Source organism: Cupressus sempervirens, chromosome 3 (genome assembly GCF_028749045.1).
Source record: "Cupressus sempervirens isolate cs-2001-9-10 chromosome 3, ASM2874904v1, whole genome shotgun sequence".
Classification (NCBI taxonomy): Eukaryota; Viridiplantae; Streptophyta; class Pinopsida; order Cupressales; family Cupressaceae; genus Cupressus; species Cupressus sempervirens.
The window spans coordinates 1,032,571,821-1,032,590,242 of NC_143120.1; positions in this window are offsets into that span (position 1 = coordinate 1,032,571,821).

The window sequence follows — 18,422 nt, forward strand, 5'->3', positions numbered from 1 at the left end:
AAGTAATTAATAAGCAAATCTTCGATCGCCGCACCTTCACTTCATGGTCCCACCGCTTAAAAACTCGACACTCGCTATCTCGCTATACTTAATGAGCATGCAACTTTCAATAGCGAGATAACGCCAGCGGTAGATCTAATCGGATCTGACGGTTGGGACAAACAGTAAGAAAGGTAACCCGGGAGAGAGGAAAAGGAATACGGAAGCATATTCACTTCTTTTGAATTTTGAAAATTTTTGCGCCCGACCATTTATAAATAGAGATGAATGTAAGGCTTACAAGGCGAATATTTCTTATAGATGGTTTATCCAAAACCTTATACTTCACTTAGACATAGAACTTCTGACTTTTCTATGGTTTAACTGAAGAATTTTTTACTGCAGAAAAAGTCAGACCAACACATCCCATGCCATGCTTTCAACCTTCACAAATGCTCCCTTGGCTAACCTGTCAAGCCTTGTCCCGCTCGACTCTTGCCTTTTGTCTTCTCCTTGTCACTCTTTTACACTCTCTCTACAACAACTAACCTTGTGGCTGCTTATATAGTAGCAAGTCCCACAAAACCACTAAGTGGTATTACATAAACCATGTGCTAAAACCATGTGCTACCTAACCCATTGACCCCACATTTAATATTGGACTTTTAATTCTTTTCCCCAATATTAAATAATTACATAAAATATTATCACAATGTTACAATACAACTCATCAAGAATATTCCATGGGAATCTTTACATGTTGCACGTCCTTCTAGGCACAACATTACGTAATAAAATAAAATAATAAAATAACAATATTATGCAATGTGTGCAACACCCATTATCTCAACAATCTCCCACTTGTTGTATACATTGCATAGGGTCAATCCGTAGCCACATAAATGAACAAGGGAACAATCCCTCCCAGCACATCCACCATCATGGATCAAAATACACCAAGTGCTCCATCTTGGTACCCACAACAAAATCAAAGTATCCAGCATCTCGAACATGAATGATCTCACCTCCTATTAAGCCACTCCCACTAGACATACATAGAAGCCATCCAAAGAGAAAACCACCCAACCTGTCGCAATAGAAGAGCATAAAATCTTGTACCAACTAAAATTCCAAGCACAAATAACCTAATCCAAAGGTAATCACATGTATCCGTAGTTGTCAAAATATCCATAGCTGAAAGAGCACCCACAGCAAGTGCCAAACCCATCCAACTATCCATACCTCAAAGGTATAACAAGTGAATCTCATATCACTGACATATCCAATCTGCAACCTGCAATCACAAGCCTCAAGAGCAATACCTGCCATATATATACCAAGAAGCTCCCACTACAAAAGATAATTTCAAATCTATAACCAATCCACTCAACACATCTCAAAGAAGTGAATCCATGTAGCATCAAGGACATCCACAATACATAAACTAATATCTTGCAAGAACAACTCTCGTAACAAGTCTCCAATGCTCTCCCAAGTTCACCACAACTAACAGAGGAAAGAGAAAGAAATAACCATGTCATCTCTCACATGACATACATGAGCACAAACCAGTGATCACAATCTCCAACCAATCTCAAATCCAATGTAGGCAAAACTGAACATCCAAGAAGATAACCAAGACCAGAGCAACCATGCAAATCATAACCTGTATCATGTCCTTCTACACACACCTCTAGATGTAAACTGTGCAAGTATGATCTCCTCCATAAAACCCCAACAAGAAGCCTCAACAACACCCAAACCATACCATATAACTCATCATGGGTGTAAGCCTCTCACAAGAAGATCAAACTCAATAAACCCATTCCTAAACCAGGGAATATGCCCAATATAAAACCATCTCCCAAACTCAACCAGCATAACAACATATGCACATGGAGATAACCAATGCTAAACCATCTCTCAAATGAACCCTCCAGAACTAACTCATGTACCATAGCTCAAGATCCATATCCATGAAAGATAAGCATAAATATAATGCAACTGAGAGAAACAATGGGCTATATACCTCAAGTAGCAAACCGCCAAGTAGACCAAGAGTGGAGAATGAGAATGCTCATCAAGATACCCAAGTCTCCAATGAAGACTCATCTAAGAACAATCTCCTCTCAAGTCCATATCAGGTGACTGCCTCTCGGACTTCCTGCTGAAACCATCAATCGTCCCAACAAATACTTCTCTAATCCAAGAAAAAATCAGCACCACCACCATCTCTAAGTATCCATGAGCACCTGTAACCAATCAATCCATGCCAACTCCAAATGCAATATAGCAATATCATGAAGTATCCAGCTTATGATCAGTGTACTTAATACCAAGAAACTAAACCAAGATCAATGTCAAAGTTCCAACCATGGCCTTAGGAACATAAACATGACAACATGATCTTACCATCTCAACTAAAGAGATAACATGCTCCACATGAACACACCATAACATGTCAGAACTCTAAACACGTATCAAGAGTATACCATGACATAATAATAAAATCATCCTCATACCAAGGATAACATGCCAAATAAAAGCATAAACCACACCTTTGCCAAGAACCCTGTGAGTCCTCAAGATGCAACCATCTCCACACACCATGAAGAAAATCATCTCCACATACCAGGAAGAACCATCTCCACACACCATGAAGATAACCAAGAACTCCATGAGTCCTCAAGATCTAACCATCTTCAAACACCATGAAGATAACAAGTGCACCATGCAAATGTCAAAGACGCTTCTGCAGCAACAGGATCTAAGACAAACCTCCAACATCTGCAAACACTCAATAAATATATCAATGCCAACAACTCCCACTCAACTGTGGTACCAAGTCACCTATAGCATCATAAAATCCATCCTCTCCAAACCAAGGAGATATAAACCAAACTAGGAACTAATCTTGCACTGTCACCCCATCACTGTCACAAGCTCCCACTAAACCGTGTATCCAAGCTATCCATGACATCATGATGAAAATACCATCCTCTAACCATGAGAATCAACCAAGGCATCAAACCATCAAAGAACTCAAAGTGCACATCATGAGCTCCTCAAAAATAAACTAAATAACTATGATCCTCAACCAAGAAGATATACCACCATAACTATATCAAAAATCCAAGCTAATGAACATCAAGGATTTACTTGTATAACCAATCATGTCATGCCAAAATCCATGACACCATGATCACATCCATGAACCGAGCATCAGGCTCTCAATATGTCCAACTTGTCAGCATAGTCAACCACAATCCTCTGCCATGACTGTACCTAGTAACAACATCTCATCCCTTCTACATTAAGAATAAAATCAGCAAATCATGTGACTTAGGGCATAGACAACCCAAATTCAAGCCACCAATCTGAATATGCATCAATAATGAAAGATCAATGGGCAAAGACAACCCATAACCAAGCCATAAATGCAACCTATAAGTATAGACCGCTTACAACGCTGCACAACTTGTAAACCCAACAAGTCATCATACATATCCAAACCAAACACTGATAACCATATCATCATGAGACCAATCTGAAATATGAACTGAGTATACAATGACATCAAATCTTAAATCTCTAATGCCATAAACTCACAATGTTACCATAGTCAAAATATACCTATAAACTGTTCAGATCAATATATCAACAAATAAATCATGCAAACCTGCACCAAATCTGAACCAATGTGTAGAACTCTCCAAGAGCTTTTTGTTGACTACTCGAAGTCCAAAATCTGACTCTGTATGCCCAAGTTATGCCCTAATCTATGCTCAAAATAAACAACATCTTACTTTACGGCTCTTAAAACCTGAAAAAAAATTCAAAACCATAGAACCAAACCTACACCATCTTGTAGTGCTCTGAATTAGCTTTCCAATGCCTATAAGAACTCTGAAATTTGATATTTTGAGAGAAAGTTATGGCCGTTTTACTAAGACAGTCTTTTAACCATTTTCAGTACGATTTTTCATTTTTAATTTATTTTTCAGTGACGAAAATTTCGACGGGATTAAATTTGACGGCCATCATGGGCTGAAACCAAAAAACTCTTTCATTTCCTCTAAACATGGCCAAACTAGGGCATATTATATATCAAAATTTATGGAAATGTTGACCCGAATCCAATGGTGAGGTCTGTTTTTACCCAAGAGGTCATTTCTACAAGCTACCCCACAAAACCCTCATTTAAAATGAGACATCCGAAAAACTCTTTTGTCCAACAATTTCCCATGCCCAAATCTTTTAACATCCCATCATAACAGCAAACCCAAAATCCTTAGATCTGCAATAAATTATTCATATATCTTGCCCTTTTCTTTTATCCTCTCATGCATTCCCATGGATTCAATCTAGGGTTACAAACAATAAAACCATAGCTCTGATACCACTTGTAAGGAAACTTGGCAATAAAGAATGTAACCATTTCCACATAACCCATAATAGATCTAAAATAAACACGAAATTAAAATCCACATGCAAGAGAATAGAAAACATACCCACAAAATTGTGACACAAGATATACCCTGCAAAACCCTCATTGAGGGAAAAAACCTAGCCTCCAAAAGCATCCATCATCATATATTATTCAGCAAAATACCATTTCCATACAACCATGGAAGCCTTCATGGCCATAGCCACAACTGAGAAAACTATGTGAACAAGCATAAATCCACACATCCCATGCCATGCTTTCAACCTTCACAAATGCTCCCTTGGCTAACCTGTCAAGCCTTGTCCCGCTCGACTCTTGCCTTTTGTCTTCTCCTTGTCACTCTTTTACACTCTCTCTACAACAACTACCCTTGTGGCTGCTTATATAGTAGCAAGTCCCACAAAACCACTAAGTGGTATTACATAAACCATGTGCTAAAACCATGTGCTACCTAACCCACTGACCCCACATTTAATATTGGGCTTTTAATTCTTTTCCCCAATATTAAATAATTACATAAAATATTATCACAATGTTACAATACAACTCATCAAGAATATTCCATGGGAATCTTTACATGTTTCATGTCCATCTAGGCACACCATTACATAATAAAATAACAATATTATGCAATGTGTGCAACACCCATTATCTCAACAAAATACCTAGAAAAAAAATGCCCAAACTCATGAGAATGTGGGGCCTCAAAGCTCTGATACCATGTGAAAAATAACTTCACAAACTAAAATGTTCTTAAAAAATAGTTAACATCAAGTTACTTGACACCTAAAGTAGCTGAGTGACAAGAAGTGGGTGCATATTTCTTGGCACCTTAAGGAGTCGAGTTGAGACTAACTTAACAATAGTAGATTGTCAAGTTTCTTGGTAACAATGGGACACAAATGACTCAATATCCAAAGGAAGAACTTGACACCTATGTCACAGACAATACTACACTAAGTTAGCTTGGTAGATATAGTGACCAAGTGAAATCAATAACCACTAGATTGGAACTTGGTGGAATCAGTTGTAACTCGATAGGAACTACAAAATATATATTAACTGAGTTAGCACAAGGAGGGCTCAATTAACAAGAGAATTGAGTGAGTCAGTAGAAGAATTTCTATCTAATCTATTCCACCATTAATAACACAAGATATAATAACAAAGAACTTGAAACTCTGATCTTCTCAAATACTAAACACAATTTAGAGTAGATAGAAAGGAGAAAACAATGAGCCAAATAACTAGATCAAACAATTTGCCTTCTTTCTTTATTTCTATTCACAAATGGATTCAACAAATACAAATCTAGAAGCATAGGGCTTCAACTAGAATCAAAATACTTTATCCTTAAACTGCTATTTGTAAAATAAACTTATAGCACTGAAAAGGTTGCATACAATAACACCTGGAGAAATCACTACTTCAATAGGATAGACAAAATGAACTTGCAAAGAATGAAAGAGTTGAACCTGTGTTGCTACAACTCTGAACCTCTTCCTATTTCTTCTACAATCTAAATGCTCTACAATCTGCTTATCCTCTACTCTTCTCATCTAATCCAATGAATGAGACTTCATCCCTTTTTTCTTCTATCAATAACTTTCCCTCTCTCTTCTAATTTCAAACTCACTCTTTTGGAGGTCTTCTACTCAAAATATTAGGTTGAAACTTTCGTCAGTCCCTAAAAGTAGGCAATTGAAGGCGCACTATTTTAGGGTCTAAAATTAGATATTTAGTTCTTCTTTCGAATGGTGTAAATGGTTCTAAATTTTGAGCTCTAAGTCAAAAGTTACGAACTCGACAAGTTAAGGATGCATTTTTACCTACACAAAGAAGCAAACATAAATACATTAGTTTGGAAAGCTAAAAAACTTAATTTGAACAAACCCTAGCTATGACAAAAGCACAACCTAGAGGCCCTAACTCTCAAAACTATTAATAAACATCAAAAAACCTATTTTCACCCCTTAAATGCAAGAAATGGTGCACCTAGTGCACCTTAGAGGTGTGCGAGGTGTGCCTTAATCTTTTGGCAAAACCTTTTATATGAGGGTGTGCATCATTGCACCTCATGGGGTACACTAATGCACACCCTATATACACTTAGCACAACACAAAAAGGGTGTTTCTTCATTTAAGGGTATGCAATAGTGCACCTATTTAGGTGCATAGTTGTTCACCTTAATCTTCGTGTTTAAATTCTTTTTTATCTATGTAGCATGAGGCAAAGGGGAAGAGATGCGCATCAAAGGAGTTGTGCTAGTGTGGGCCACTAAGCAAAGAAGAAGAAAAGAAGTAAGATGTCTTTCTTAAGTGTTTGAGCACACTAATGCACCTAGGAAGGTGCACTAGTGTACCTCTCTCATTTTTTTTTAAAAAAACTTGTCCCTCCAAAATTCTAATTTTCAAAAATTGGGTTTTCAAATTGGAACCCAAACTTGATCAAAAACACTAGAAAAGGTCTTACACCCAAGACTGGAGTTCTGAAAAGCCAAAAGTAAAGTAGGGGGTCCCCATTTCTAGGTGAAATGGGGCGTGCATTGTGAAACCACAGCAAATAGCCCCAACAAAATGGAAGAAATGACAAAAACATTTCTTCATCAGAAAACATTCCTTTTGGTATGTATCAAACACCAATTGAATATCACAATGTAGTCTATCAAAAACTTTTGACAACTTAGAAATAATCTTCCACCCCTTCTCATCCCTTCGTTCGGAATCTTCACGAAAGTTGTTTATCAATCCCTTGTTTGACCAAATGAGAGAATCATTCTTGAGGGCTCTTAATGAGTTGTCACCTTTTATTTGAAGTATTGGATAATCTTCTAAATGCTCACTTTGCATAGCTCACATGTCACCATTTAATTCTTTGATGAAGCAATTTTTCTGATAATGGATAGCTTGTTTAGAGTGCATATCCCTATAGTCAGATTACCTTTCTTAGACTTTGTAGAATCTTTCATTCTTAACATCTTTTTTTCCTCTTTTATTTTCTTTCTGTACCTTGACCATTCTTAGACTATGTGGCCAAGACATTGGTGTCATTTCTCAAATTTTATCTTTTGTGAACATCCCTTACGTTCCACTTTTAAGAACTTTTAGAAACTCTCACACTAGACAATGATCTTAGCAATTCCTTCGAGAAGATCCTTCTGTTTGAACTACTAGGGTTTGGACTATCCCTTACTTCCTTCATCCTTGGTTTGAAAGCACCTAAAATAATCAATCTTTAAATTTGTAAAGTGTTGAGAACTTTTCAATCTGCAATTCTGAATTCAAGACTAAAGATCCTCTATTACTGTAAGTAACATCAGTTCCTCAGTTGATATAAGAAACAAAATCTTTAAAATGATTTGACAAAGAAATACCTCTTCCCAAAAGTTAAAACCAAATAATATTTTAATGAGATACATCAAGATAAAATCTTGAGTGCACCTAATCCTTGGACTGATGCAACTTTGAAAGAAAAAGAAACAAAACCCAAACAAAAAGACTTGACTCAAAGAAAACTAACACCTAACTAGAAAGACTTTAAAAACTAAGAAAAATGAAAACAAAAACAAAAGCTTATCTATATAAAACCTTGAATGATAAGAATGTGGGGTGATTGTTAGTAGATCTCTCATGATATGCAATACTAATGAACCACCCCATATAGTCCTAAGAAAAGCTCATTTGTCTTTGTACTTAGAAAAATAAAATTTGGACAATCTTGGTTCAAATTCTAAGCACAAACCACACAAAATTAGGAGTTGTGGTAACTCTTTATGACCATGATTAATCCACAAACACGTTCTCTTACCTTTAGCATCATATTCAAATTGAAAATCATCAAACTGAAAGGGATAATAGAAGTGTATCACCTGGTCTAGTGAATCTCCCACCATAGGGGTACACTCACACATTATAATCTCTCCTTTTGGTGGTCTTATCTCATGGTACACAACTTCATTCAAACTTGGAAACACTTTAGGTTCCTTCATACTAGAAAAATCTATCTTTAGCCTTCCTTTTGAATTACAGAATTCATTACTATCATCGACCAAGATGTTTCTTGCCTCATATCCCAAAGAAATCTGCTCAAAATCTTACTTTCCCTCCATTGCAATCTCCCAAGCTAACAAGAAATCATGACAACTTTCTTCTAAATGGAACCTAGATGGATGGATTATACATGACTTGGTTATTGCATGGTTTGAAATATGTGTAGAATACCCACAAATAAACATTTCCTCAGTCAAGCATGAGACCAAATTGAGCACTCTATCCATCTCTTCTAATGAAAAATCTTGTTTTGAGGGAGGTATCTTATTACTATCCAATGGGGAATCAATATCATAGTAGGAAGAATTGGTATCTTCTTCTAGATGACTTTTTGATTCAAACATCTTACCAACCTTAGGGTCTTCTACATTTCCATCACTTTTTGCAACCTCATGGAGTTTTGGAACTTCAAGATTTTTTGCGTCCTCAAAATTTATTGGCATACCCACACTTATTGCAACATCAATACTTGGAAGAATTTATTCATTGAATGGGAACACAAACTCCTCTTGATCATCTTCATCACTTTGTCCTCTTGCAGATTTATCATATGATTCAGACATCATTGCACTAAACTGCAAAGGTTGTTTCTCCATGATTTGGGGAGGTTGATCTGAAACATCATTGTATCCATATCCATTTTCACTTGGACTCATACCTATAATACCATGATTCTCATTGTTGATGCTACTATAAAGGCCAAAATTTCTGCTCTAATTTTGAGAGTAAATGTTTTGGGCAGCAAGTTGTCTAGGATGATTGCCTTGGTTTCTTGAGGAATTCAACTTTATTTTGGTGAGTTCATTCATGCCTTAAATTCTCTAGCCATATTGTTCTCAAGTTTAGCAAGAAGACAAGTCTTTTTCTCAAAGAGTACAGTCTTTTGGGACTCATACCCTAAATATGTAATTGTTGGCATTGGAGTAGTAGTAACCTATTTTGTGAATGCAATGGCCTCTTTGAAGACCTTTTCAATGGTATCAATCTCTGTCGGTGGGAGCCTTCTTAGAAAAATAGAAGTTAATGAATCCATTATTCCAAAATAAATTTGGACAGCAGCCTCTTGTGATACAGTGTATGGAAACTCCATTCTTTGATACATCCTATAGAAGCGATGATTAAACTGTGAAATAGTCTCATGGGGATACCTCTTAATTGAGATGAACTGATGATGTAAGAGAGTTGGATCGATATAGATCTTGAATTGTTCCAAAAAATTTCTCTCAAAAGAGTTCCAATCCCTTATTGATGCTAGTGGTAGATTGAGGTACCAATTGAATGCCATTTCTCCTAAAGTGTAAGGAAAAAGGTGGCATACCACATCCATATGCTAAATCTGGTTTTGATTACAAATCTCCTTGAATATTTTAATATGATCTTCTATTGTTTGTGATTCTTCATAGATGAATCATGGGCAAAAAATTTTAAGATTTTTGGGCAAGTCATGCAATGGACCAGTTAGATTCAGAGGTGACTTTTGGGCATTGAAGAAAGACATGGTGCATAATGATGGGAATGTCTAAAATAGAATGTAAAGTGAATGATGATGATGGAATGTTTAATGTGAATAGATGGATTATTTGGTATCTCTTTATCACTGTGATGCTTGTGAAATTGACTGAGTTCTAGGAACTTGTGTTTATTCTGGAAAAGTGCACCTTTGAAGAAGAACACTTCCTCAAAATAACGCACCAGCACACCTCCTAAAATTTCACAAAATTAGTTTTTCCTTTTTAAAAAATAATTGTAGAATTTTCAAGCAGCAACTTGCACCTTTCGAGCTGAATGGTTTTTAGGCCCTCCTTATAGCACAACTTCTATTGAGCTATTGTTTTGCACAATGCTTAATGGTAGGAATCCTTTTGAACTCCTCTCTTGGAAAGCTAATCTAGTTCTGGGTGATATTGCGACCTACTAGAATTTTCTCAGTTGAAGATAAATCTATATTTTCATGAGGAAGCCTTTGCTGGTTTGAATCAATTTTGAATCAAATGACCAATCTACTTTCTATTTCAAAATTAACCACAAAAAAGGATATGTTTTTGCTATTTTTTATTTTTAAATGAATGCAATCTAACAATGCAACTAAAATGAATTCCTAAATTAACAAGGGGTTTAGTAAAGAAAATAACAAGAAATTTAAAAGAAAATAACATGAAAGTAAAATCATAATGGACATTAGCTATGGAAACAAGACATCTGCAAGTTAAGCTTTAAAAGAAATTGGTGGGTAACCAATGAAAATAGGAGTAGTGGTTCCTTGATTCCACTAATGCAATCATCGATGGGAAACTTTAATAATCATAAATGTTTCACTCTTCATCAAATCACAAAGCCACGAAAAGTATGCTCATGTGAGACAAAGAGTTATGCAAGTACAATTTGGTGATTTCTTCTCGAGCTAGAAATGCCAGTGAAATTCATAAAACTATAGCAAACATCGAAATTAAAAGATCGCACAACCAGAAACAAAGCAATAAACATTTGGCTCAATCACAATTCCATGAACATAAATTCACAAAACAATGACACATTTAGGCAAGAATCACTACACTCCAAATGCGAGCACCAAAAGCATAATTTTATTGGAAAATAATGGCAGCTTCAATTACATATTACAATGCAGTATTTATAAGAAATCATCTCCTCAATTTGTGTTGAGAGTGAGAGATATCTTCATACAATAGTATTCTTTTAATTTAATAAAACTAACTAATTATATACAAACTAACAATCTAACTGGAGCTAAGTAAGACTCCATCAATTTTTATATTCATTAATTGGATGCATGAGCCTTTACATGTCATAAAAAAAAGAATTTATGAGAGAAAAAGAATAAGAAAGCCTTCAGTCGATGTGGATGTGTCTGAAAGTGTCAAAAATAGAAGTTAATCTTTCACTAGGCATTTATCGGAGTTAAACTACTATTAGAATGTGTTTCTGATGCATGGAAAGCTTTATTTTTGGAACTAGCAATTAACTATCAGCACATCTCTAGAAAAGCGCACTAGCTCACTTGTGCACTTGTGCAACTATGCACCTCTTCAAAGACTTTTGAAACACTTATGAAAATGCACACCTATGCACCTACTCAATTCTTCAAAAACTTTTGGAACACTTATGAAATGTGCACCTGCAGATCTATGCACCTATGGACTTGTGCACCTACTCAATTCTTCAAAAACTTCCAAAACACTTATGAAAATGTGCACTTGAAGACCTATGCACCTACAAAACTATTCACTTATGAACCTGCACACCTCAATGAAATTTGTGCAAGGTGCTCAAATGACCAAAAATTTAAAGTTTTTAGTTTTGAAAATGGTTTTTGGGTTTTGTTCAACTGGGGTTTTAGATCACTTTTGTGTACTTACTTTGATCCTTTTGATTATTTATACCCTCTTTATAGAGGAAAAAAATGCATAGACCCGAATTCCTTCTGCTTCTAAAATCCCATGGCACGTAAGCTAAAAAATTTCATTAATGGTTTCGTAAGATGAAGAACCTATTCTGGTTCATGTATCTGACCTCTGTATCTTTGATCTTCAGTGTAAATTACTTGATTCTTTCTTCTCTTAGACTACCTGATCCTTCCCAATTAGAGACCAAGTGATTGAGATTATCCCAAAATGATCAAATGTTTGAAACTTTTTTATACTTTTTTACAAGTTTTTTTATGTCCTTTTAACTATCTTTTTCAAAGGTCTTCTACTCAAAATATCAAGTTGAAACTTTCGTCAGTCCCTAAAATTGGGTAGCCAAAGGCTCGCTATTTTAGGGACTAAAATTAGATCTTCAATTCTTCTTTCCAACAGTGTAAATAGTTTTGAATTCTAAGCTCTAAGTCAAAAGTTATGACCCTGACAAGTTAAGGATGCCTTTTTACCTACACAAAGAAGCAAACATAAATACATTAGTTTGGAATGCTAAAAAACATAATTTGAACAAACCCTAGATATGACAAAAGAACAACCCAAAGGCCCTAACTCTCAAAACTATTAAAAAAACATCAAATTTTTTCAAACCTATTTTCACCCCTGAAATGCAAAAAAGGGTACCTTAGAGGTGTGCTAGGTGAGCCTTAATCTTTTGGAAAAAGCTTTTATATGAGGGTGTGCACCCTATATACACATAATGTAATACAAAAAGGGTGTTTCTTCATTTAAGGGTGCACAATTGTGCACTTTAATCTTAATGTTTGAATTTTTTTTTATCTATGTAGGTGGAGGCAAAGGTGAAGAGATGCACATCAAAGGATTTGTGTTAGTGCGGGTCGCTGAGAAAAGAATAAGAAAACAAATAATATGTATTTCTTAAGTTCTTGGTGCACTAGTGCACCTCTCTCTTTTGTTTACAAAACAAACTTCTCCCTCCAAAATTTTGATTTTTAGAAACTGGGTTTTCAAGTTGGGACCTCGACTTGATCAAAAGCACTAGAAAAAGACTCAAACCCCAAACTAGGGTTTCAAAAAGCCAAAAACAAAGTAGGGGGTTCCCATTTCTAGATGAAATGGGGCATTTGTTGTGAAACCACAACAATTATTAAAATGTATATTAGTATTTTTATTTCTTTCTTTTTGGTAAAAGGTCATAGCCATATTTTTTATATAGAATTAAATAAAATTTTACATTGTCCTTGTTCAAATGGGTACTAGTAGGAAAGAATGGAAAAGAAAACCTCAAGTCTTTCCTGTGACATTTGTCCTATACACTTTTACAATATGAAAGGGGCATACCACAATTTATAGATTTACCGTTACTTTGCAATGATTTTTTTGTATTCATTTTTGTGCCAATGCTTAAATTACTTCTTCAATTTGAAAGGTTTTCCTTTCTTTTTTATTCCATCTTTGCTTCTTTAGGAAATTTGAATATTTGATTTAATTTAGCCTAGCCAAGAACCTCGTTCCTCTTAATTCCTTAATCTCTCTTATAATATCTATCTTTGTCACTTATAAATTTTCCTATAAAGTACCCACTCATTTCAAACCACGCATTCCAAATGTTAGTCTTAATTGGAAAATTTATTGAATAGATTAAACCTTAGTGAGCCTTGCTACTATGGATATGTTATCTTAATAATCAATAGATAATGGCTATAGTCTTAAGAATAGAGAAATAATAATAATGAGATCTCAAAAATTAGTAGGGAGCAAGAAGATAATGAAGCTCTACAATACCATCCTAATCTCAAATAACTAAAATAAGTGATAGAATTAATCACAATGTATAAATGAAACCACTATGTTAATAAAGGAAATCCAAGTGACAAGGGACAACCTTCCAATATATTCAAATAGACTACTATAATTATCCTAGTTAAAATTAGTAAATCTATGCCATAGCTAGATCACTCCTAGCATTACTTCTTACTTTCAATTAAACATGCATATATTGATAGAATTTAAATACATCTTCCAAATTTGTGATTAGGTTTATGTATTGGATGCTCCTCTTAGGTTATTATACTTTTATATTTATTTTGTTAGCTTTTAATGTTGCTTTACTCTTAAAAATCTTGACCCCTATTATGACTTCTATTATCATTTACATTTTATATTAATTCCCTCATTTCTGAATTGAGATATCGAAGTGTTTAACAAAACCATTACTGAATTATGAACCTCTAATTGGATAAAATTCTGAATTTTACCTCCTCTTACTATTGTATTCTAGTGTCCAATGATTCTTTATAATGGTCATAATCATTCTAGACAAAACTAGTTCAAAGTCAAACTAAACCAAGAATGATATAAAGTAGAATTCTATTAATATATGATGATATGATACAAAACCTTTAGAGAGTTGTATTTACTCAAGCTAAAAGAAAACCAAAAATAGCTAATAAGAAGACCTGGAAGAAAGGACCAAAGAAATTAGATCAACAATAATAATAATAAACCCTCTATATGAAATAAAGGGAATAACCAAGCACCCATAACACCCATCACTAAACATGGTAACAATTAAAGGTTAAGGAGAAGGTGGTTGAAATGGAAGGAGCCAGGAATCTTAAGGGCCTGGAGAAAGGGATAGATTATAATGATAGGCATAGCCTGGTGCAAAGGAGGATCCACAATCTAGAAAATTACAATCACAATCTGTCAAGCCAAACAATCTCATTGTTCAACTCGATCACTAACAACATTCTATCTTTAACTGATTGGCTTAAAGATAGAGGCATGTAAGGGGATGTGGATGGAAAAGACAGGGGTAAAGCCAAATCTGATGAAGACAATACCACTAGTATCACTTTTTATAATCTAGACCAAGATGAATACAAGACTCACCAGCAGGCGGCTGAGGAGAACCAAATGGCCCAGGAGGTTGCTCAAGTCATGTAGGAGCTAGAAAGAAAGATCGAGGATTAGTTCCTGTCTTTCTCTTTTTTAGCTAGCTTTTTGTTCTCGCTTTTGATAGTTTCATTTGTCTTGTCTTTTTTGTTTGGACTTTTCTTTGGCCTTTGTTTATTTAGCTAGGCCTAGTGCTTATTATCATCCTTTAGACTTGTTACTTTTTTGGTTGGGCTTCTAATGCTTATTTTTAGCCTGTTTTGTTTTAACTCTCAAGTTTTAGGATCCTTGTAAAACCTATTTATCTAATCAAAAATAATTGAAGAAAAACTACCCCTAGAGCATACTAGTTATCCATGGAAAACCATAATGAACTATTAGCTAAGACAATCAAGGAAGGAACAAAAGGCCAAAAGCTTGAAACTGACCAACATAAAGATACACAAAGATGAGACAAAGGAACCCAATCTGAGGAAGCTAGAAGCTAAGAGAAAGACCCAAAAAGAGGGAAAAGAATTATATAGTTTCCATGGTCTTCTATTAAACCATTATCATGTCATCATCTTCCTCTAAATATTCTACCATAGTGTCTAGAGCCAGGACCCATGTCCTCTTCTCCCTATTGGATTTGAAAAAATTTGGTAGAGAGAAATTGAGCTTTCTTAGGTAATCAAAAACTACTCTAGGATTGATGTATGAATAATTTTTTTGAAGGTGATGAAGAATCCAACATTTTTCCTAAGCCTCTATGATGGGGACACAACCCAAGCACAAAATGGACACAACAGAAAAGGGGAAATTATATTAACTGAGAAAATAAGCTAGTACAAATAGTACAGAGAAAATAAAATTCAAAACATGCCCTAAGGGCTTACAATAGCATAAATTTGGAGATAATTTCTCCTTTCAATACCTCCTCTCAAACTCCACTTTGAACTGCCTTTTACAATGCTAGAAATCTCCTTAAATAGACCCCGAAGGGTTAAGGACTAGGAGTACATTCTAGAAAGTGCTGGTAGGCATCCACCGACCAAATAGAAGGTTCCAAAAGCTGCGTTAGAAGTCGACGCAAATCTAGAAGAATCTAGAAACGGTAACCGAACTTTCAGGAGGCACAACTTTTGAACCGTAGCTCCGATTGATGAATCGTTTACATTTCCAAAAAGCTCTTACAGAACTCTATAGCCCTATGGACCAGCTACACTCGTCCCCTATTTTTTTGGCCCTTCTCAAGGTCATTTAATGCCCCTAACTTGACTTTGAAGCATTCTTAGGAGGTCTCCAAAAACCAAAAAACTACAATAACTTTCAAACCGTGGGGCCTTTTGACCTAATTCTTTTTTTGGAATGCTCTAAATTACAATTACATTCATCTAGCCAATTTAGACCTCCTAGTTCACCAAAATGATGGCTCAATTACATACTCCTATTTTTTCACGATTTATACGAACACTGATAGTGGAACTATGAGAGTTGGAACCTTTATTTGACCCAAATGGATATCCAAAAATGAAAACACATGAAACAAAAACTAAGTCTAAGTACATTATTTTGGGTGACACAGGATTGTCCTTATACCTCTAGATGCTCCTACATCAGACACCCAGGGTAGATTGAAAAGTGACCCTATCACTTTATGAATGGTAGAGGAAATCCGAAATGGGAAACCTCAACTGTTGACATCCAAGTTGAGTCCTCGATCGATCGTCCTTTCCATTTGACCAAATACTCTTCATACTGTCTGTTTCTGGTACTCCTACCCACATGATGATCTAGAATGTCTTCTATCTCCTCCTTCTTAGAAGTAGGAATCGGACATGGCTCTAACACCAGCTCCTCATCTGTACCATCATCATGATACTTTGTTAAATCTGTAATATTGAAAATGGAAGAAATGTGAATACCATCTGGCAGCTCCACCTCATATGCATTTCCTGAGTCATGTTTCTTCAAAATTTTGTAGGGGCCAAATTTCTTCATTTTCAGCTTGTTGTAAGTATCGGCTAGAAATCTTTCTTTTCATAAGTGCACCATGACTAGATCCCCTACTTGGAATTCCTTATGTCTTCTCCTTTGATCAGCCCTAGCTTTATACTCTTGATTCATCTTGGTAATGTGTGCCTGAACCTCCTCATGTAGATGCTTGAAATGTTCGGCAAATTCTTTCGCTTTAGCATGTGTCCTCTCCCCTTTCTCTATCTTCCTCAATTCTGGTGCAGTCCTTGGGCTACTCCCATATACAATTTGGAATGGTGATTTTCCAGTACTCCTATTTACAGAGTTATTATAAGAAAACTCTGCCTGTGGTAGAATCAAATCCCATCCTTTGGGATTATTCCCAACTAAACATCTCAGCAAATTGCCCAAACTTCTATTTATCACTTCTGTTTGGCCATCAGTCTGTGGGTGATGTGTGGAACTGAATTTCAAGTCTGTTCTCAACTTCTTCCACAATGTCCTCCAGAAATACCCCACAAATTTAGTATCTCTGTCAAAAACTATACTCCTTGGAAGACCATGTAGTCTTACCACCTCTTTGAAAAACAAGTCTGCAATATGGACAGCATCATGAGTTTTGTGGCATCAAATGAAATGTGCCATTTTGGAGAACATATCAACCACCACAAATACTGAGTCATTACCCCTTTGTGTCCTTCGCAATCCAAGAACAAAATCCATACTTATATCCTCCCATGGCTTTGATGGAATAGGCAATGGCTGATATAGTCCAATATTGTGGTTAAATCCCTTAGCAACTTGACAAACTTGACAACTCTATACAAACCTTTTCACATCTTGTGACATTTGAGGCCAAAAATAATGTTCTCTTAGAATGGCAATAGTCTTATCTCAACCAAAATGTCCTGCCATCCCTCCACTATGTTTCTCCTTAATTAGATTTTTCGTCATGGAACTCCTTGGAATGCACAATTGACTACCCTTGAACAACATGCCATCCTGAATCAAATAGTCTAACCACTTGGTTCTATCCACAGCAACAGGTTCTTTACAAGCTTTCCATGCTTCAGCAAAATCAGGATCCTCGGGGTACAAATTCTTGAGTTCATCAAACCCAACTACTTCAACCTGCATTATTGTAAGCAACAACTATCTCCTACTTAGTGCATCTACAACCCTGTTAGATTTTCCACTTCTATGCTTCAACACAAATGTATAGCTCTGCAAGAACTCTACCCACTTCATATGCCTCTGATTCAATTTACCTTGGCTATTTAGGTACTGTAATGCCTAATGATTAGTATACAAAAAAAATTCCTTGGGCAATAAATAATGCCTCCATTTCTTTAGGGCTTGAACTATTGCACAGAACTCTTGATCATAAACTGAATACTTCTTCTTTGCATCATTCAATTTTTCACTAAAATATGCAATAGGCTTACCTTCTTGGCTTAATACAGCCCCAATAGCGCTGCCAGTAGCATCACAATCCACCTGGAACACTTTTCTAAAATTTGGAAGTGCCAACACAGGCTGTTCTGTCACCTTCTTCTTTAGCAATTCAAAACTTCTCGCAGCTACTGCAGTCCATTTGAACTCTTTTCTATCCCCTCTTATTGTATCAGTTAGGGGTGCACATATGCCACTGAAATTCTTAATAAAATTCCTGTAAAAACTAACTAGACCATGAAATG